The sequence below is a fragment of the Centroberyx gerrardi genome, chromosome 4 (assembly GCF_048128805.1).
Source record: "Centroberyx gerrardi isolate f3 chromosome 4, fCenGer3.hap1.cur.20231027, whole genome shotgun sequence".
Classification (NCBI taxonomy): Eukaryota; Metazoa; Chordata; class Actinopteri; order Beryciformes; family Berycidae; genus Centroberyx; species Centroberyx gerrardi.
In genome coordinates, this window is record NC_136000.1 from 31,572,035 (window position 1) to 31,591,433 (window position 19,399).

Here is a 19,399-nt window from a genome sequence, read left to right on the forward strand (position 1 = left end):
ACATTAAAATCACCCATAAGTAATAATTCTTTGTTGAGATTGCACTCTTTCAAGACTTCTGTGAGTTGGTCATAGAAAGTGTCATCTGCAGAAGGGGGCCTATAGACACCTATGATGTTAAAAGACATTTGTTGGGACAAGATTATTTTTTATCCCAACATATTCTAACGTGTCTAACGCGTCCTCTTCCATCAGGTCTATCTCGTCTAAAACATTGGTATCCGGGCACCGTGAATACACTCGTGGGAGTTGTTTGTTTCAACCACGTTTCAGTCAGACAGAGAAAGTCCAGATTTGAGTCAGACAGAAGATGAGTTAGCTGATTGCTCTTTGCAGTAATGCTTCTGATGTTAAAATGTCCACCAAATAGCCCCCTCGGTTTTAGCTTATAGCTGAAAGCTGATGGACTATTGCAAGCAGTTTACCAGACATTGTACAGTAATTTGGGCCTTTGAGCACTGTATACTGAAGTGAAGTCGTTCGGCATATTTCCAAATTAAAACAACATCTAACCCACACATTTTCAACGCTTAAATTTAAATGTATAAACATGGAATAATGGTCAAGTTTACACACAGTGTTAGGTTCAGTTCTTTTATTTTTTACTTAAAACATGAAAAAATAGTGAGGACACAGGGTTCATATTCTAACAAAATAGCTGAAGGTAAAATGATAAAAAAAATAAATACAAAATTAGATAAACCATAAAATGAAAAATAGTCTACAAGTAACGTGCACAATGTGAAATTTTCCAAGGAAAAACACTCATTTCCTAGAACATGAAAAAATAGTGAGGACATACCTCTGACATTGAGGGTTCATAGTCTGTGATACTGATCAGTTTCAACCGATAAAAAAATAAGCATTTGCAAGCACTTGGGCTGTGACTGGTAGCTAGTTAGCTAGGGATCATTCTCTGCTAACAAGCGAATGGTACTATGTCAAGTCAAGTCAAGTTTATTTGTAGAGCACATTTAAAAACAACTGTAGTTGACCAAAGTGCTGTACAGTGCAAAGATGCCAGACAGTGGGCACACAATGAAAGAAACAAAACATATAAAATACAATGAATAAGAGTACACAGAAATCAAAAACAGGGCAACAACAGGTGTATACACACACACACACACACACACACACACACACACACACCTCTACCCACAGAGCAGTCAGGAGGATTCAAACGCTAAGGAGTAGAAATGTTTTTAAAAGTTTTTAACCTGGATTTAAAAGTGTTGATGGAGGGGGCGGACCTGACTGAGTGGGGAAGGTTGTTCCATAATCTAGGGGCTGCAACTGCAAAGGCATGATCTCCCTTGAGCTTCAGTCTAGACCGTGGAACGACCAAGAGGTCTTGGTTAGTTGACCTGAGGACCCTGGAGGTCGCAGGGGTGCAGAGGAGCTCTGACAAATAAGCAGGTGCTAACCCATTAAAGGCTTTAAAAGCAAACAGTAGAATTTTAAAATTGATTCTGAAGTGTATGGGGAGCCAGTGAAGAGAGGCCAGCACAGGGGTGATGTGGTCCCTCTTCCTGGAGCCAGTCAGAAGCCTGGCAGCAGCATTTTGGACTAGTTGTAAGCGTGACATGGAAGATTGACTAATACCAAAATATAGGGAGTTACAGTAATCCAGTCGAGACGAAATAAAAGCATGGATGACTTTTTCAAGATCACAGAATGAGACAAATTGTTTGATTTTGGAGATGTTTCTTAGTTGGAAGAAGCTGGCTTTTACTACTGATTTGACCTGTTTTTCAAATTTGAGGGCCGAATCAAATATCACACACAGATTTTTGGCAGACGGTTTGACATAGGTAGCTAGCTGGCCCAGGTTTTTGGTAATAATGTTTGTGGAATCGGGAGGGCTGAATAAAACGATTTCAGATTTGTTGTTGTTTAATTGAAGAAAGTTTTGAGCCATCCAGCAGTTTATGTGCTCAAGGCAGTTTTTTAGATTCCTTAAAGTGTGTTGGTCATCAGGTCTTAGGGGGAGGTAAAGCTGTGTATCATCTGCATAACAGTGGAATGAAATATATTTTTGAATGATTTGACCCAGCGGGAGCATGTAAATGCAGAAAAGAATTGGACCTAGAATAGAACCTTGGGGGACCCCACAGGAAATATTGGCTGAGGATGAAGAGAAGGTACCTATATTGACAGAGAAGGTTCTGTTATTCAGGTATGAGGTGAGCCAGGCCAGAGCTGTACCACCAATACTGACTCCATTTTTGAGACGGTCTATTAATATGGCATGGTCAACAGTGTCGAAGGCAGCTGTGAGGTCTAATAGGAGTAGTAATGCACAATCTCCAGAATCAGTAGCAAGGAGCAGGTCGTTTGATTCTTTAAGCATGGGCAACTCAAACTGTGTCACGCAACTTGCTACAAGTCAATGAAGTTAGACAACTTATGGATAAAAAGAAGAATACCAAAAGTGCAGATTTTCTCTCTTCCTATTTGCTGATGTCTTGTCGTGAACAGATTTCCATGGTCTTGCCTGGCGGGAAACAGAAATCTGGACTATGGAATGATAGACAGGGATACTGCAGCAGGTTGACTGCTTTGCCTATAAAATGCTGCAAGGTTGAACCCCGTGCGGGGGGCAGCCTGTTCTGGTGGAAATCAGTTTATTCAGTGATCGAGCCAAAAACGGCCTCTTCCAGTGAGCTCAAATTCAAATTTCTCAGCTTCGCAATGAAAACGTAGATGGCAAAAAAGAGATGTACGTTTATCTCCACCTGTCACAATGTCACTTAAAAGGAGGTTCAACTGTTCAGCAGGGGAAACACACAGCTGTGTCAGTCGGAATCAGTCCTGTTTGATGTTTTCCACTGTGAATCAATGTTTGCATGAAAGGCATGTTTGAGCATTTCAAATGGTTAGTGAAGTAACTGGAGGCAACGTTGTTCCAACATCACTACCGCTCAGTCCCGGTAACACCCACCGGCTGGATGTGGGGTCCCAGAATTGGCGGGAGACAACCGACGTCAAGGCGACAATAGGTACTGCCGCTGGACACGGCAGCGGGTGTGAGACGGTGGAGGACGAGGTGGCCGAGTGGTTAAGGCGATGGACTGCTAATCCATTGTGCTCTGCACGCGTGGGTTCGAATCCCATCCTCGTCGTGATCTGTTGTTTCTAAAACAGAGGTAGCGTGTGCACACACTTCCTGATAATAGGTTCTAGGATTCGCTCAATGAAACTCCTCTGCAAATGCTTGTTGAAATGAAGACTTCACGGGCCCCGTTTTGCTGCTACAGCATCTGATCTGCTCCGCAGTTGGGGCCTTGGACGAGCAGGTAATGCTGCAGCTTCATTTCCTTCTCTTTTTTTTTTCCAGCAACGACCAGTGCTTGGGTCTAAAGGAAGCCATGCAAAGAAGTGGCTTTATGTTTCGGCGTACTCCTGTGTTCTTTTTTTCCGCACAAACACCAGTCCTTGGGTGTCAAGCAAGTCTGGTGAAGCAATGGCTTTATGTGTCTGAGCCTTTGAAAAAGGACACGACGACAGTGCATTGGCCGGGAATCGAACCCGGGTCAACTGCTTGGAAGGCAGCTATGCTCACCACTATGCCACCAATTCAGAGACAGCGTTAACTGATGGCTGATTGCAGAAAGTCCTGCCGCTCTATCAAGCGACGCAGAGCCTTTCACACCGTCTGGTCGGTGAAGTCGCAAATCTGACGGAAATGAACTTGCTTGTCATAGTACGCTTAGAAGTTTGATTCCTTGACCCAATTTCTCAATCAACCCAGCACAGTGGCCCTGGTTCCATGGTGTAACGGTCAGCACTCTGGACTTTGAATCCAGTGATCCGAGTTCAAATCTCGGTGGAACCTTCTCATCTTCAACCGCTGCCAAAAGGTTTTTACTGTCAGTAAAAAGTGCCGAAAGCCATTTTGAATAGATCACATCAAATTTTCAACATAAAGTCCTCCGCCACAGTCAGCGTCATCCATCAACATCCAAGACGGTCTATCTGCAAGTGAAGAGATTTCCATGGTCTTGCCTGGCAGGAAACAGAAATCTGGACTATGGAATGACAGACAGGGATACTGCAGCAGGTTGACTGCTTTGCCTATAAAATGCTGCAAGGTTGAACCCCGTGCGGGGGGCAGCCTGTTCTGGTGGAAATCAGTTTATTCAGTGATCGAGCCAAAAACGGCCTCTTCCAGTGAGCTCAAATTCAAATTTCTCAGCTTCGCAATGAAAACGTAGATGGCAAAAAAGAGATGTACGTTTATCTCCACCTGTCACAATGTCACTTAAAAGGAGGTTCAACTGTTCAGCAGGGGAAACACACAGCTGTGTCAGTCGGAATCAGTCCTGTTTGATGTTTTCCACTGTGAATCAATGTTTGCATGAAAGGCATGTTTGAGCATTTCAAATGGTTAGTGAAGTAACTGGAGGCAACGTTGTTCCAACATCACTACCGCTCAGTCCCGGTAACACCCACCGGCTGGATGTGGGGTCCCAGAATTGGCGGGAGACAACCGACGTCAAGGCGACAATAGGTACTGCCGCTGGACACGGCAGCGGGTGTGAGACGGTGGAGGACGAGGTGGCCGAGTGGTTAAGGCGATGGACTGCTAATCCATTGTGCTCTGCACGCGTGGGTTCGAATCCCATCCTCGTCGTGATCTGTTGTTTCTAAAACAGAGGTAGCGTGAGCACACACTTCCTGATAATAGGTTCTAGGATTCGCTCAATGAAACTCCTCTGCAAATGCTTGTTGAAATGAAGACTTCACGGGCCCCGTTTTGCTGCTACAGCATCTGATCTGCTCCGCAGTTGGGGCCTTGGACGAGCAGGTAATGCTGCAGCTTCATTTCCTTCTCTTTTTTTTTTCCAGCAACGACCAGTGCTTGGGTCTAAAGGAAGCCATGCAAAGAAGTGGCTTTATGTTTCGGCGTACTCCTGTGTTCTTTTTTTCCGCACAAACACCAGTCCTTGGGTGTCAAGCAAGTCTGGTGAAGCAATGGCTTTATGTGTCTGAGCCTTTGAAAAAGGACACGACGACAGTGCATTGGCCGGGAATCGAACCCGGGTCAACTGCTTGGAAGGCAGCTATGCTCACCACTATACCACCAATGCAGAGACAGCGTTAACTGATGGCTGATTGCAGAAAGTCCTGCCGCTCTATCAAGCGACGCAGAGCCTTTCACACCGTCTGGTCGGTGAAGTCGCAAATCTGACGGAAATGAACTTGCTTGTCATAGTACGCTTAGAAGTTTGATTCCTTGACCCAATTTCTCAATCAACCCAGCACAGTGGCCCTGGTTCCATGGTGTAACGGTCAGCACTCTGGACTTTGAATCCAGTGATCCGAGTTCAAATCTCGGTGGAACCTTCTCATCTTCAACCGCTGCCAAAAGGTTTTTACTGTCAGTAAAAAGTGCCGAAAGCCATTTTGAATAGATCACATCAAATTTTCAACATAAAGTCCTCCGCCACAGTCAGCGTCATCCATCAACATCCAAGACGGTCTATCTGCAAGTGAAGAGATTTCCATGGTCTTGCCTGGCAGGAAACAGAAATCTGGACTATGGAATGACAGACAGGGATACTGCAGCAGGTTGACTGCTTTGCCTATAAAATGCTGCAAGGTTGAACCCCGTGCGGGGGGCAGCCTGTTCTGGTGGAAATCAGTTTATTCAGTGATCGAGCCAAAAACGGCCTCTTCCAGTGAGCTCAAATTCAAATTTCTCAGCTTCGCAATGAAAACGTAGATGGCAAAAAAGAGATGTACGTTTATCTCCACCTGTCACAATGTCACTTAAAAGGAGGTTCAACTGTTCAGCAGGGGAAACACACAGCTGTGTCAGTCGGAATCAGTCCTGTTTGATGTTTTCCACTGTGAATCAATGTTTGCATGAAAGGCATGTTTGAGCATTTCAAATGGTTAGTGAAGTAACTGGAGGCAACGTTGTTCCAACATCACTACCGCTCAGTCCCGGTAACACCCACCACCTGGATGTGGGGTCCCAGAATTGGCGGGAGACAACCGACGTCAAGGCGACAATAGGTACTGCCGCTGGACACGGCAGCGGGTGTGAGACGGTGGAGGACGAGGTGGCCGAGTGGTTAAGGCGATGGACTGCTAATCCATTGTGCTCTGCACGCGTGGGTTCGAATCCCATCCTCGTCGTGATCTGTTGTTTCTAAAACAGAGGTAGCGTGTGCACACACTTCCTGATAATAGGTTCTAGGATTCGCTCAATGAAACTCCTCTGCAAATGCTTGTTGAAATGAAGACTTCACGGGCCCAGTTTTGCTGCTACAGCATCTGATCTGCTCCGCAGTTGGGGCCTTGGACAAGCAGGTAATGCTGCAGCTTCATTTCCTTCTCTTTTTTTTTTCCAGCAACGACCAGTGCTTGGGTCTAAAGGAAGCCATGCAAAGAAGTGGCTTTATGTTTCGGCGTACTCCTGTGTTCTTTTTTTCCGCACAAACACCAGTCCTTGGGTGTCAAGCAAGTCTGGTGAAGCAATGGCTTTATGTGTCTGAGCCTTTGAAAAAGGACACGACGACAGTGCATTGGCCGGGAATCGAACCCGGGTCAACTGCTTGGAAGGCAGCTATGCTCACCACTATACCACCAATGCAGAGACAGCGTTAACTGATGGCTGATTGCAGAAAGTCCTGCTGCTCTATCAAGCGACGCAGAGCCTTTCACACCGTCTGGTCGGTGAAGTCGCAAATCTGACGGAAATGAACTTGCTTGTCATAGTACGCTTAGAAGTTTGATTCCTTGACCCAATTTCTCAATCAACCCAGCACAGTGGCCCTGGTTCCATGGTGTAACGGTCAGCACTCTGGACTTTGAATCCAGTGATCCGAGTTCAAATCTCGGTGGAACCTTCTCATCTTCAACCGCTGCCAAAAGGTTTTTACTGTCAGTAAAAAGTGCCGAAAGCCATTTTGAATAGATCACATCAAATTTTCAACATAAAGTCCTCCGCCACAGTCAGCGTCATCCATCAACATCCAAGACGGTCTATCTGCAAGTGAAGAGATTTCCATGGTCTTGCCTGGCAGGAAACAGAAATCTGGACTATGGAATGACAGACAGGGATACTGCAGCAGGTTGACTGCTTTGCCTATAAAATGCTGCAAGGTTGAACCCCGTGCGGGGGGCAGCCTGTTCTGGTGGAAATCAGTTTATTCAGTGATCGAGCCAAAAACGGCCTCTTCCAGTGAGCTCAAATTCAAATTTCTCAGCTTCGCAATGAAAACGTAGATGGCAAAAAAGAGATGTACGTTTATCTCCACCTGTCACAATGTCACTTAAAAGGAGGTTCAACTGTTCAGCAGGGGAAACACACAGCTGTGTCAGTCGGAATCAGTCCTGTTTGATGTTTTCCACTGTGAATCAATGTTTGCATGAAAGGCATGTTTGAGCATTTCAAATGGTTAGTGAAGTAACTGGAGGCAACGTTGTTCCAACATCACTACCGCTCAGTCCCGGTAACACCCACCGGCTGGATGTGGGGTCCCAGAATTGGCGGGAGACAACCGACGTCAAGGCGACAATAGGTACTGCCGCTGGACACGGCAGCGGGTGTGAGACGGTGGAGGACGAGGTGGCCGAGTGGTTAAGGCGATGGACTGCTAATCCATTGTGCTCTGCACGCGTGGGTTCGAATCCCATCCTCGTCGTGATCTGTTGTTTCTAAAACAGATGTAGCGTGTGCACACACTTCCTGATAATAGGTTCTAGGATTCGCTCAATGAAACTCCTCTGCAAATGCTTGTTGAAATGAAGACTTCACGGGCCCCGTTTTGCTGCTACAGCATCTGATCTGCTCCGCAGTTGGGGCCTTGGACAAGCAGGTAATGCTGCAGCTTCATTTCCTTCTCTTTTTTTTTTCCAGCAACGACCAGTGCTTGGGTCTAAAGGAAGCCATGCAAAGAAGTGGCTTTATGTTTCGGCGTACTCCTGTGTTCTTTTTTTCCGCACAAACACCAGTCCTTGGGTGTCAAGCAAGTCTGGTGAAGCAATGGCTTTATGTGTCTGAGCCTTTGAAAAAGGACACGACGACAGTGCATTGGCCGGGAATCGAACCCGGGTCAACTGCTTGGAAGGCAGCTATGCTCACCACTATACCACCAATGCGGAGACAGCATTAGCTGATGGCTGATTGCAGAAAGTCCTGCCGCTCTATCAAGCGACGCAGAGCCTTTCACACCGTCTGGTCGGTGAAGTCGCAAATCTGACGGAAATGAACTTGCTTGTCATAGTACGCTTAGAAGTTTGATTCCTTGACCCAATTTCTCAATCAACCCAGCACAGTGGCCCTGGTTCCATGGTGTAACGGTCAGCACTCTGGACTTTGAATCCAGTGATCCGAGTTCAAATCTCGGTGGAACCTTCTCATCTTCAACCGCTGCCAAAAGGTTTTTACTGTCAGTAAAAAGTGCCGAAAGCCATTTTGAATAGATCACATCAAATTTTCAACATAAAGTCCTCCGCCACAGTCAGCGTCATCCATCAACATCCAAGACGGTCTATCTGCAAGTGAAGAGATTTCCATGGTCTTGCCTGGCAGGAAACAGAAATCTGGACTATGGAATGACAGACAGGGATACTGCAGCAGGTTGACTGCTTTGCCTATAAAATGCTGCAAGGTTGAACCCCGTGCGGGGGGCAGCCTGTTCTGGTGGAAATCAGTTTATTCAGTGATCGAGCCAAAAACGGCCTCTTCCAGTGAGCTCAAATTCAAATTTCTCAGCTTCGCAATGAAAACGTAGATGGCAAAAAAGAGATGTACGTTTATCTCCACCTGTCACAATGTCACTTAAAAGGAGGTTCAACTGTTCAGCAGGGGAAACACACAGCTGTGTCAGTCGGAATCAGTCCTGTTTGATGTTTTCCACTGTGAATCAATGTTTGCATGAAAGGCATGTTTGAGCATTTCAAATGGTTAGTGAAGTAACTGGAGGCAACGTTGTTCCAACATCACTACCGCTCAGTCCCGGTAACACCCACCGGCTGGATGTGGGGTCCCAGAATTGGCGGGAGACAACCGACGTCAAGGCGACAATAGGTACTGCCGCTGGACACGGCAGCGGGTGTGAGACGGTGGAGGACGAGGTGGCCGAGTGGTTAAGGCGATGGACTGCTAATCCATTGTGCTCTGCACGCGTGGGTTCGAATCCCATCCTCGTCGTGATCTGTTGTTTCTAAAACAGATGTAGCGTGTGCACACACTTCCTGATAATAGGTTCTAGGATTCGCTCAATGAAACTCCTCTGCAAATGCTTGTTGAAATGAAGACTTCACGGGCCCCGTTTTGCTGCTACAGCATCTGATCTGCTCCGCAGTTGGGGCCTTGGACAAGCAGGTAATGCTGCAGCTTCATTTCCTTCTCTTTTTTTTTTCCAGCAACGACCAGTGCTTGGGTCTAAAGGAAGCCATGCAAAGAAGTGGCTTTATGTTTCGGCGTACTCCTGTGTTCTTTTTTTCCGCACAAACACCAGTCCTTGGGTGTCAAGCAAGTCTGGTGAAGCAATGGCTTTATGTGTCTGAGCCTTTGAAAAAGGACACGACGACAGTGCATTGGCCGGGAATCGAACCCGGGTCAACTGCTTGGAAGGCAGCTATGCTCACCACTATACCACCAATGCGGAGACAGCATTAGCTGATGGCTGATTGCAGAAAGTCCTGCCGCTCTATCAAGCGACGCAGAGCCTTTCACACCGTCTGGTCGGTGAAGTCGCAAATCTGACGGAAATGAACTTGCTTGTCATAGTACGCTTAGAAGTTTGATTCCTTGACCCAATTTCTCAATCAACCCAGCACAGTGGCCCTGGTTCCATGGTGTAACGGTCAGCACTCTGGACTTTGAATCCAGTGATCCGAGTTCAAATCTCGGTGGAACCTTCTCATCTTCAACCGCTGCCAAAAGGTTTTTACTGTCAGTAAAAAGTGCCGAAAGCCATTTTGAATAGATCACATCAAATTTTCAACATAAAGTCCTCCGCCACAGTCAGCGTCATCCATCAACATCCAAGACGGTCTATCTGCAAGTGAAGAGATTTCCATGGTCTTGCCTGGCAGGAAACAGAAATCTGGACTATGGAATGACAGACAGGGATACTGCAGCAGGTTGACTGCTTTGCCTATAAAATGCTGCAAGGTTGAACCCCGTGCGGGGGGCAGCCTGTTCTGGTGGAAATCAGTTTATTCAGTGATCGAGCCAAAAACGGCCTCTTCCAGTGAGCTCAAATTCAAATTTCTCAGCTTCGCAATGAAAACGTAGATGGCAAAAAAGAGATGTACGTTTATCTCCACCTGTCACAATGTCACTTAAAAGGAGGTTCAACTGTTCAGCAGGGGAAACACACAGCTGTGTCAGTCGGAATCAGTCCTGTTTGATGTTTTCCACTGTGAATCAATGTTTGCATGAAAGGCATGTTTGAGCATTTCAAATGGTTAGTGAAGTAACTGGAGGCAACGTTGTTCCAACATCACTACCGCTCAGTCCCGGTAACACCCACCGGCTGGATGTGGGGTCCCAGAATTGGCGGGAGACAACCGACGTCAAGGCGACAATAGGTACTGCCGCTGGACACGGCAGCGGGTGTGAGACGGTGGAGGACGAGGTGGCCGAGTGGTTAAGGCGATGGACTGCTAATCCATTGTGCTCTGCACGCGTGGGTTCGAATCCCATCCTCGTCGTGATCTGTTGTTTCTAAAACAGAGGTAGCGTGTGCACACACTTCCTGATAATAGGTTCTAGGATTCGCTCAATGAAACTCCTCTGCAAATGCTTGTTGAAATGAAGACTTCACGGGCCCCGTTTTGCTGCTACAGCATCTGATCTGCTCCGCAGTTGGGGCCTTGGACAAGCAGGTAATGCTGCAGCTTCATTTCCTTCTCTTTTTTTTTTCCAGCAACGACCAGTGCTTGGGTCTAAAGGAAGCCATGCAAAGAAGTGGCTTTATGTTTCGGCGTACTCCTGTGTTCTTTTTTTCCGCACAAACACCAGTCCTTGGGTGTCAAGCAAGTCTGGTGAAGCAATGGCTTTATGTGTCTGAGCCTTTGAAAAAGGACACGACGACAGTGCATTGGCCGGGAATCAAACCCGGGTCAACTGCTTGGAAGGCAGCTATGCTCACCACTATACCACCAATGCGGAGACAGCGTTAGCTGATGGCTGATTGCAGAAAGTCCTGCCGCTCTATCAAGCGACGCAGAGCCTTTCACACCGTCTGGTCGGTGAAGTCGCAAATCTGACGGAAATGAACTTGCTTGTCATAGTACGCTTAGAAGTTTGATTCCTTGACCCAATTTCTCAATCAACCCAGCACAGTGGCCCTGGTTCCATGGTGTAACGGTCAGCACTCTGGACTTTGAATCCAGTGATCCGAGTTCAAATCTCGGTGGAACCTTCTCATCTTCAACCGCTGCCAAAAGGTTTTTACTGTCAGTAAAAAGTGCCGAAAGCCATTTTGAATAGATCACATCAAATTTTCAACATAAAGTCCTCCGCCACAGTCAGCGTCATCCATCAACATCCAAGACGGTCTATCTGCAAGTGAAGAGATTTCCATGGTCTTGCCTGGCAGGAAACAGAAATCTGGACTATGGAATGACAGACAGGGATACTGCAGCAGGTTGACTGCTTTGCCTATAAAATGCTGCAAGGTTGAACCCCGTGCGGGGGGCAGCCTGTTCTGGTGGAAATCAGTTTATTCAGTGATCGAGCCAAAAACGGCCTCTTCCAGTGAGCTCAAATTCAAATTTCTCAGCTTCGCAATGAAAACGTAGATGGCAAAAAAGAGATGTACGTTTATCTCCACCTGTCACAATGTCACTTAAAAGGAGGTTCAACTGTTCAGCAGGGGAAACACGCAGCTGTGTCAGTCGGAATCAGTCCTGTTTGATGTTTTCCACTGTGAATCAATGTTTGCATGAAAGGCATGTTTGAGCATTTCAAATGGTTAGTGAAGTAACTGGAGGCAACGTTGTTCCAACATCACTACCGCTCAGTCCCGGTAACACCCACCACCTGGATGTGGGGTCCCAGAATTGGCGGGAGACAACCGACGTCAAGGCGACAATAGGTACTGCCGCTGGACACGGCAGCGGGTGTGAGACGGTGGAGGAAGAGGTGGCCGAGTGGTTAAGGCGATGGACTGCTAATCCATTGTGCTCTGCACGCGTGGGTTCGAATCCCATCCTCGTCGTGATCTGTTGTTTCTAAAACAGAGGTAGCGTGAGCACACACTTCCTGATAATAGGTTCTAGGATTCGCTCAATGAAACTCCTCTCCAAATGCTTGTTGAAATGAAGACTTCACGGGCCCCGTTTTGCTGCTACAGCATCTGATCTGCTCCGCAGTTGGGGCCTTGGACAAGCAGGTAATGCTGCAGCTTCATTTCCTTCTCTTTTTTTTTCCAGCAACGACCAGTGCTTGGGTCTAAAGGAAGCCATGCAAAGAAGTGGCTTTATGTTTCGGCGTACTCCTGTGTTCTTTTTTTCCGCACAAACACCAGTCCTTGGGTGTCAAGCAAGTCTGGTGAAGCAATGGCTTTATGTGTCTGAGCCTTTGAAAAAGGACACGACGACAGTGCATTGGCCGGGAATCGAACCCGGGTCAACTGCTTGGAAGGCAGCTATGCTCACCACTATACCACCAATGCGGAGACAGCGTTAGCTGATGGCTGATTGCAGAAAGTCCTGCCGCTCTATCAAGCGACGCAGAGCCTTTCACACCGTCTGGTCGGTGAAGTCGCAAATCTGACGGAAATGAACTTGCTTGTCATAGTACGCTTAGAAGTTTGATTCCTTGACCCAATTTCTCAATCAACCCAGCACAGTGGCCCTGCTTCCATGGTGTAACGGTCAGCACTCGGGACTTTGAATCCAGTGATCCGAGTTCAAATCTCGGTGGAACCTTCTCATCTTCAACCGCTGCCAAAAGGTTTTTACTGTCAGTAAAAAGTGCCGAAAGCCATTTTGAATAGATCACATCAAATTTTCAACATAAAGTCCTCCGCCACAGTCAGCGTCATCCATCAACATCCAAGACGGTCTATCTGCAAGTGAAGAGATTTCCATGGTCTTGCCTGGCAGGAAACAGAAATCTGGACTATGGAATGACAGACAGGGATACTGCAGCAGGTTGACTGCTTTGCCTATAAAATGCTGCAAGGTTGAACCCCGTGCGGGGGGCAGCCTGTTCTGGTGGAAATCAGTTTATTCAGTGATCGAGCCAAAAACGGCCTCTTCCAGTGAGCTCAAATTCAAATTTCTCAGCTTCGCAATGAAAACGTAGATGGCAAAAAAGAGATGTACGTTTATCTCCACCTGTCACAATGTCACTTAAAAGGAGGTTCAACTGTTCAGCAGGGGAAACACGCAGCTGTGTCAGTCGGAATCAGTCCTGTTTGATGTTTTCCACTGTGAATCAATGTTTGCATGAAAGGCATGTTTGAGCATTTCAAATGGTTAGTGAAGTAACTGGAGGCAACGTTGTTCCAACATCACTACCGCTCAGTCCCGGTAACACCCACCACCTGGATGTGGGGTCCCAGAATTGGCGGGAGACAACCGACGTCAAGGCGACAATAGGTACTGCCGCTGGACACGGCAGCGGGTGTGAGACGGTGGAGGAAGAGGTGGCCGAGTGGTTAAGGCGATGGACTGCTAATCCATTGTGCTCTGCACGCGTGGGTTCGAATCCCATCCTCGTCGTGATCTGTTGTTTCTAAAACAGAGGTAGCGTGAGCACACACTTCCTGATAATAGGTTCTAGGATTCGCTCAATGAAACTCCTCTCCAAATGCTTGTTGAAATGAAGACTTCACGGGCCCCGTTTTGCTGCTACAGCATCTGATCTGCTCCGCAGTTGGGGCCTTGGACAAGCAGGTAATGCTGCAGCTTCATTTCCTTCTCTTTTTTTTTCCAGCAACGACCAGTGCTTGGGTCTAAAGGAAGCCATGCAAAGAAGTGGCTTTATGTTTCGGCGTACTCCTGTGTTCTTTTTTTCCGCACAAACACCAGTCCTTGGGTGTCAAGCAAGTCTGGTGAAGCAATGGCTTTATGTGTCTGAGCCTTTGAAAAAGGACACGACGACAGTGCATTGGCCGGGAATCGAACCCGGGTCAACTGCTTGGAAGGCAGCTATGCTCACCACTATACCACCAATGCGGAGACAGCGTTAGCTGATGGCTGATTGCAGAAAGTCCTGCCGCTCTATCAAGCGACGCAGAGCCTTTCACACCGTCTGGTCGGTGAAGTCGCAAATCTGACGGAAATGAACTTGCTTGTCATAGTACGCTTAGAAGTTTGATTCCTTGACCCAATTTCTCAATCAACCCAGCACAGTGGCCCTGCTTCCATGGTGTAACGGTCAGCACTCGGGACTTTGAATCCAGTGATCCGAGTTCAAATCTCGGTGGAACCTTCTCATCTTCAACCGCTGCCAAAAGGTTTTTACTGTCAGTAAAAAGTGCCGAAAGCCATTTTGAATAGATCACATCAAATTTTCAACATAAAGTCCTCCGCCACAGTCAGCGTCATCCATCAACATCCAAGACGGTCTATCTGCAAGTGAAGAGATTTCCATGGTCTTGCCTGGCAGGAAACAGAAATCTGGACTATGGAATGACAGACAGGGATACTGCAGCAGGTTGACTGCTTTGCCTATAAAATGCTGCAAGGTTGAACCCCGTGCGGGGGGCAGCCTGTTCTGGTGGAAATCAGTTTATTCAGTGATCGAGCCAAAAACGGCCTCTTCCAGTGAGCTCAAATTCAAATTTCTCAGCTTCGCAATGAAAACGTAGATGGCAAAAAAGAGATGTACGTTTATCTCCACCTGTCACAATGTCACTTAAAAGGAGGTTCAACTGTTCAGCAGGGGAAACACGCAGCTGTGTCAGTCGGAATCAGTCCTGTTTGATGTTTTCCACTGTGAATCAATGTTTGCATGAAAGGCATGTTTGAGCATTTCAAATGGTTAGTGAAGTAACTGGAGGCAACGTTGTTCCAACATCACTACCGCTCAGTCCCGGTAACACCCACCACCTGGATGTGGGGTCCCAGAATTGGCGGGAGACAACCGACGTCAAGGCGACAATAGGTACTGCCGCTGGACACGGCAGCGGGTGTGAGACGGTGGAGGACGAGGTGGCCGAGTGGTTAAGGCGATGGACTGCTAATCCATTGTGCTCTGCACGCGTGGGTTCGAATCCCATCCTCGTCGTGATCTGTTGTTTCTAAAACAGAGGTAGCGTGAGCACACACTTCCTGATAATAGGTTCTAGGATTCGCTCAATGAAACTCCTCTCCAAATGCTTGTTGAAATGAAGACTTCACGGGCCCCGTTTTGCTGCTACAGCATCTGATCTGCTCCGCAGTTGGGGCCTTGGACAAGCAGGTAATGCTGCAGCTTCATTTCCTTCTCTTTTTTTTTTCCAGCAACGACCAGTGCTTGGGTCTAAAGGAAGCCATGCAAAGAAGTGGCTTTATGTTTCGGCGTACTCCTGTGTTCTTTTTTTCCGCACAAACACCAGTCCTTGGGTGTCAAGCAAGTCTGGTGAAGCAATGGCTTTATGTGTCTGAGCCTTTGAAAAAGGACACGACGACAGTGCATTGGCCGGGAATCGAACCCGGGTCAACTGCTTGGAAGGCAGCTATGCTCACCACTATACCACCAATGCGGAGACAGTGTTAGCTGATGGCTGATTGCAGAAAGTCCTGCCGCTCTATCAAGCGACGCAGAGCCTTTCACACCGTCTGGTCGGTGAAGTCGCAAATCTGACGGAAATGAACTTGCTTGTCATAGTACGCTTAGAAGTTTGATTACTTGACCCAATTTCTCAATCAACCCAGCACAGTGGCCCTGCTTCCATGGTGTAACGGTCAGCACTCTGGACTTTGAATCCAGTGATCCGAGTTCAAATCTCGGTGGAACCTTCTCATCTTCAACCGCTGCCAAAAGGTTTTTACTGTCAGTAAAAAGTGCCGAAAGCCATTTTGAATAGATCACATCAAATTTTCAACATAAAGTCCTCCGCCACAGTCAGCGTCATCCATCAACATCCAAGACGGTCTATCTGCAAGTGAAGAGATTTCCATGGTCTTGCCTGGCAGGAAACAGAAATCTGGACTATGGAATGACAGACAGGGATACTGCAGCAGGTTGACTGCTTTGCCTATAAAATGCTGCAAGGTTGAACCCCGTGCGGGGGGCAGCCTGTTCTGGTGGAAATCAGTTTATTCAGTGATCGAGCCAAAAACGGCCTCTTCCAGTGAGCTCAAATTCAAATTTCTCAGCTTCGCAATGAAAACGTAGATGGCAAAAAAGAGATGTACGTTTATCTCCACCTGTCACAATGTCACTTAAAAGGAGGTTCAACTGTTCAGCAGGGGAAACACACAGCTGTGTCAGTCGGAATCAGTCCTGTTTGATGTTTTCCACTGTGAATCAATGTTTGCATGAAAGGCATGTTTGAGCATTTCAAATGGTTAGTGAAGTAACTGGAGGCAACGTTGTTCCAACATCACTACCGCTCAGTCCCGGTAACACCCACCGGCTGGATGTGGGGTCCCAGAATTGGCGGGAGACAACCGACGTCAAGGCGACAATAGGTACTGCCGCTGGACACGGCAGCGGGTGTGAGACGGTGGAGGACGAGGTGGCCGAGTGGTTAAGGCGATGGACTGCTAATCCGTTGTGCTCTGCACGCGTGGGTTCGAATCCCATCCTCGTCGTGATCTGTTGTTTCTAAAACAGAGGTAGCGTGTGCACACACTTCCTGATAATAGGTTCTAGGATTCGCTCAATGAAACTCCTCTGCAAATGCTTGTTGAAATGAAGACTTCACGGGCACCGTTTTGCTGCTACAGCATCTGATCTGCTCCGCAGTTGGGGCCTTGGACAAGCAGGTAATGCTGCAGCTTCATTTCCTTCTCTTTTTTTTTTCCAGCAACGACCAGTGCTTGGGTCTAAAGGAAGCCATGCAAAGAAGTGGCTTTATGTTTCGGCGTACTCCTGTGTTCTTTTTTTCCGCACAAACACCAGTCCTTGGGTGTCAAGCAAGTCTGGTGAAGCAATGGCTTTATGTGTCTGAGCCTTTGAAAAAGGACACGACGACAGTGCATTGGCCGGGAATCGAACCCGGGTCAACTGCTTGGAAGGCAGCTATGCTCACCACTATACCACCAATGCGGAGACAGCGTTAGCTGATGGCTGATTGCAGAAAGTCCTGCCGCTCTATCAAGCGACGCAGAGCCTTTCACACCGTCTGGTCGGTGAAGTCGCAAATCTGACGGAAATGAACTTGCTTGTCATAGTACGCTTAGAAGTTTGATTCCTTGACCCAATTTCTCAATCAACCCAGCACAGTGGCCCTGCTTCCATGGTGTAACGGTCAGCACTCGGGACTTTGAATCCAGTGATCCGAGTTCAAATCTCGGTGGAACCTTCTCATCTTCAACCGCTGCCAAAAGGTTTTTACTGTCAGTAAAAAGTGCCGAAAGCCATTTTGAATAGATCACATCAAATTTTCAACATAAAGTCCTCCGCCACAGTCAGCGTCATCCATCAACATCCAAGACGGTCTATCTGCAAGTGAAGAGATTTCCATGGTCTTGCCTGGCAGGAAACAGAAATCTGGACTATGGAATGACAGACAGGGATACTGCAGCAGGTTGACTGCTTTGCCTATAAAATGCTGCAAGGTTGAACCCCGTGCGGGGGGCAGCCTGTTCTGGTGGAAATCAGTTTATTCAGTGATCGAGCCAAAAACGGCCTCTTCCAGTGAGCTCAAATTCAAATTTCTCAGCTTCGCAATGAAAACGTAGATGGCAAAAAAGAGATGTACGTTTATCTCCACCTGTCACAATGTCACTTAAAAGGAGGTTCAACTATTCAGCAGGGGAAACACGCAGCTGTGTCAGTCGGAATCAGTCCTGTTTGATGTTTTCCACTGTGAATCAATGTTTGCATGAAAGGCATGTTTGAGCATTTCAAATGGTTAGTGAAGTAACTGGAGGCAACGTTGTTCCAACATCACTACCGCTCAGTCCCGGTAACACCCACCACCTGGATGTGGGGTCCCAGAATTGGCTGGAGACAACCGACGTCAAGGCGACAATAGGTACTGCCGCTGGACACGGCAGCGGGTGTGAGACGGTGGAGGACGAGGTGGCCGAGTGGTTAAGGCGATGGACTGCTAATCCATTGTGCTCTGCACGCGTGGGTTCGAATCCCATCCTCGTCGTGATCTGTTGTTTCTAAAACAGAGGTAGCGTGTGCACACACTTCCTGATAATAGGTTCTAGGATTCGCTCAATGAAACTCCTCTCCAAATGCTTGTTGAAATGAAGACTTCACGGGCCCCGTTTTGCTGCTACAGCATCTGATCTGCTCCGCAGTTGGGGCCTTGGACAAGCAGGTAATGCTGCAGCTTCATTTCCTTCTCTTTTTTTTTTCCAGCAACGACCAGTGCTTGGGTCTAAAGGAAGCCATGCAAAGAAGTGGCTTTATGTTTCGGCGTACTCCTGTGTTCTTTTTTTCCGCACAAACACCAGTCCTTGGGTGTCAAGCAAGTCTGGTGAAGCAATGGCTTTATGTGTCTGAGCCTTTGAAAAAGGACACGACGACAGTGCATTGGCCGGGAATCGAACCCGGGTCAACTGCTTGGAAGGCAGCTATGCTCACCACTATACCACCAATGCGGAGACAGCGTTAGCTGATGGCTGATTGCAGAAAGTCCTGCCGCTCTATCAAGCGACGCAGAGCCTTTCACACCGTCTGGTCGGTGAAGTCGCAAATCTGACGGAAATGAACTTGCTTGTCATAGTACGCTTAGAAGTTTGATTCCTTGACCCAATTTCTCAATCAACCCAGCACAGTGGCCCTGGTTCCATGGTGTAACGGTCAGCACTCTGGACTTTGAATCCAGTGATCCGAGTTCAAATCTCGGTGGAACCTTCTCATCTTCAACCGCTGCCAAAAGGTTTTTACTGTCAGTAAAAAGTGCCGAAAGCCATTTTGAATAGATCACATCAAATTTTCAACATAAAGTCCTCCGCCACAGTCAGCGTCATCCATCAACATCCAAGACGGTCTATCTGCAAGTGAAGAGATTTCCATGGTCTTGCCTGGCAGGAAACAGAAATCTGGACTATGGAATGACAGACAGGGATACTGCAGCAGGTTGACTGCTTTGCCTATAAAATGCTGCAAGGTTGAACCCCGTGCGGGGGGCAGCCTGTTCTGGTGGAAATCAGTTTATTCAGTGATCGAGCCAAAAACGGCCTCTTCCAGTGAGCTCAAATTCAAATTTCTCAGCTTCGCAATGAAAACGTAGATGGCAAAAAAGAGATGTACGTTTATCTCCACCTGTCACAATGTCACTTAAAAGGAGGTTCAACTGTTCAGCAG

At 47.4% G+C, this 19,399-nt stretch overlaps 30 non-coding genes across 30 annotated transcripts; 19 read left to right on the forward strand and 11 right to left on the reverse strand.

Moving 5' to 3' along the window:
- The first annotated feature begins 3,043 nt into the window (after positions 1-3,043).
- Positions 3,044-3,125, forward strand: trnas-gcu (transfer RNA serine (anticodon GCU)). The gene has a single exon. It is a non-coding gene; the product is annotated as a tRNA-Ser (tRNA).
- Positions 3,126-3,510: 385 nt separating this feature from the next.
- Positions 3,511-3,582, reverse strand: trnag-ucc (transfer RNA glycine (anticodon UCC)). Its single transcript has one exon. It is a non-coding gene; the product is annotated as a tRNA-Gly (tRNA).
- A 184-nt stretch (positions 3,583-3,766) lies between these two features.
- trnaq-uug (transfer RNA glutamine (anticodon UUG)) lies at positions 3,767-3,838 on the forward strand. Its single transcript has one exon. It is a non-coding gene; the product is annotated as a tRNA-Gln (tRNA).
- Positions 3,839-4,554: 716 nt separating this feature from the next.
- Positions 4,555-4,636, forward strand: trnas-gcu (transfer RNA serine (anticodon GCU)). The gene has a single exon. It is a non-coding gene; the product is annotated as a tRNA-Ser (tRNA).
- A 385-nt stretch (positions 4,637-5,021) lies between these two features.
- Positions 5,022-5,093, reverse strand: trnag-ucc (transfer RNA glycine (anticodon UCC)). The gene has a single exon. It is a non-coding gene; the product is annotated as a tRNA-Gly (tRNA).
- A 184-nt stretch (positions 5,094-5,277) lies between these two features.
- On the forward strand, positions 5,278-5,349 carry trnaq-uug (transfer RNA glutamine (anticodon UUG)). Its single transcript has one exon. It is a non-coding gene; the product is annotated as a tRNA-Gln (tRNA).
- Positions 5,350-6,065: 716 nt separating this feature from the next.
- Positions 6,066-6,147, forward strand: trnas-gcu (transfer RNA serine (anticodon GCU)). Its single transcript has one exon. It is a non-coding gene; the product is annotated as a tRNA-Ser (tRNA).
- Positions 6,148-6,532: 385 nt separating this feature from the next.
- Positions 6,533-6,604, reverse strand: trnag-ucc (transfer RNA glycine (anticodon UCC)). The gene has a single exon. It is a non-coding gene; the product is annotated as a tRNA-Gly (tRNA).
- Positions 6,605-6,788: 184 nt separating this feature from the next.
- trnaq-uug (transfer RNA glutamine (anticodon UUG)) lies at positions 6,789-6,860 on the forward strand. Its single transcript has one exon. It is a non-coding gene; the product is annotated as a tRNA-Gln (tRNA).
- A 716-nt stretch (positions 6,861-7,576) lies between these two features.
- trnas-gcu (transfer RNA serine (anticodon GCU)) lies at positions 7,577-7,658 on the forward strand. Its single transcript has one exon. It is a non-coding gene; the product is annotated as a tRNA-Ser (tRNA).
- A 385-nt stretch (positions 7,659-8,043) lies between these two features.
- trnag-ucc (transfer RNA glycine (anticodon UCC)) lies at positions 8,044-8,115 on the reverse strand. Its single transcript has one exon. It is a non-coding gene; the product is annotated as a tRNA-Gly (tRNA).
- Positions 8,116-8,299: 184 nt separating this feature from the next.
- On the forward strand, positions 8,300-8,371 carry trnaq-uug (transfer RNA glutamine (anticodon UUG)). The gene has a single exon. It is a non-coding gene; the product is annotated as a tRNA-Gln (tRNA).
- Positions 8,372-9,087: 716 nt separating this feature from the next.
- On the forward strand, positions 9,088-9,169 carry trnas-gcu (transfer RNA serine (anticodon GCU)). Its single transcript has one exon. It is a non-coding gene; the product is annotated as a tRNA-Ser (tRNA).
- Positions 9,170-9,554: 385 nt separating this feature from the next.
- On the reverse strand, positions 9,555-9,626 carry trnag-ucc (transfer RNA glycine (anticodon UCC)). The gene has a single exon. It is a non-coding gene; the product is annotated as a tRNA-Gly (tRNA).
- Positions 9,627-9,810: 184 nt separating this feature from the next.
- Positions 9,811-9,882, forward strand: trnaq-uug (transfer RNA glutamine (anticodon UUG)). The gene has a single exon. It is a non-coding gene; the product is annotated as a tRNA-Gln (tRNA).
- Positions 9,883-10,598: 716 nt separating this feature from the next.
- trnas-gcu (transfer RNA serine (anticodon GCU)) lies at positions 10,599-10,680 on the forward strand. Its single transcript has one exon. It is a non-coding gene; the product is annotated as a tRNA-Ser (tRNA).
- Positions 10,681-11,065: 385 nt separating this feature from the next.
- Positions 11,066-11,137, reverse strand: trnag-ucc (transfer RNA glycine (anticodon UCC)). Its single transcript has one exon. It is a non-coding gene; the product is annotated as a tRNA-Gly (tRNA).
- Positions 11,138-11,321: 184 nt separating this feature from the next.
- On the forward strand, positions 11,322-11,393 carry trnaq-uug (transfer RNA glutamine (anticodon UUG)). Its single transcript has one exon. It is a non-coding gene; the product is annotated as a tRNA-Gln (tRNA).
- Positions 11,394-12,109: 716 nt separating this feature from the next.
- Positions 12,110-12,191, forward strand: trnas-gcu (transfer RNA serine (anticodon GCU)). The gene has a single exon. It is a non-coding gene; the product is annotated as a tRNA-Ser (tRNA).
- Positions 12,192-12,575: 384 nt separating this feature from the next.
- On the reverse strand, positions 12,576-12,647 carry trnag-ucc (transfer RNA glycine (anticodon UCC)). The gene has a single exon. It is a non-coding gene; the product is annotated as a tRNA-Gly (tRNA).
- A 972-nt stretch (positions 12,648-13,619) lies between these two features.
- Positions 13,620-13,701, forward strand: trnas-gcu (transfer RNA serine (anticodon GCU)). Its single transcript has one exon. It is a non-coding gene; the product is annotated as a tRNA-Ser (tRNA).
- A 384-nt stretch (positions 13,702-14,085) lies between these two features.
- Positions 14,086-14,157, reverse strand: trnag-ucc (transfer RNA glycine (anticodon UCC)). The gene has a single exon. It is a non-coding gene; the product is annotated as a tRNA-Gly (tRNA).
- Positions 14,158-15,129: 972 nt separating this feature from the next.
- On the forward strand, positions 15,130-15,211 carry trnas-gcu (transfer RNA serine (anticodon GCU)). Its single transcript has one exon. It is a non-coding gene; the product is annotated as a tRNA-Ser (tRNA).
- Positions 15,212-15,596: 385 nt separating this feature from the next.
- On the reverse strand, positions 15,597-15,668 carry trnag-ucc (transfer RNA glycine (anticodon UCC)). The gene has a single exon. It is a non-coding gene; the product is annotated as a tRNA-Gly (tRNA).
- A 184-nt stretch (positions 15,669-15,852) lies between these two features.
- trnaq-uug (transfer RNA glutamine (anticodon UUG)) lies at positions 15,853-15,924 on the forward strand. Its single transcript has one exon. It is a non-coding gene; the product is annotated as a tRNA-Gln (tRNA).
- A 716-nt stretch (positions 15,925-16,640) lies between these two features.
- On the forward strand, positions 16,641-16,722 carry trnas-gcu (transfer RNA serine (anticodon GCU)). Its single transcript has one exon. It is a non-coding gene; the product is annotated as a tRNA-Ser (tRNA).
- Positions 16,723-17,107: 385 nt separating this feature from the next.
- trnag-ucc (transfer RNA glycine (anticodon UCC)) lies at positions 17,108-17,179 on the reverse strand. The gene has a single exon. It is a non-coding gene; the product is annotated as a tRNA-Gly (tRNA).
- A 972-nt stretch (positions 17,180-18,151) lies between these two features.
- trnas-gcu (transfer RNA serine (anticodon GCU)) lies at positions 18,152-18,233 on the forward strand. The gene has a single exon. It is a non-coding gene; the product is annotated as a tRNA-Ser (tRNA).
- Positions 18,234-18,618: 385 nt separating this feature from the next.
- trnag-ucc (transfer RNA glycine (anticodon UCC)) lies at positions 18,619-18,690 on the reverse strand. Its single transcript has one exon. It is a non-coding gene; the product is annotated as a tRNA-Gly (tRNA).
- Positions 18,691-18,874: 184 nt separating this feature from the next.
- On the forward strand, positions 18,875-18,946 carry trnaq-uug (transfer RNA glutamine (anticodon UUG)). Its single transcript has one exon. It is a non-coding gene; the product is annotated as a tRNA-Gln (tRNA).
- Positions 18,947-19,399: the final 453 nt, after the last annotated feature.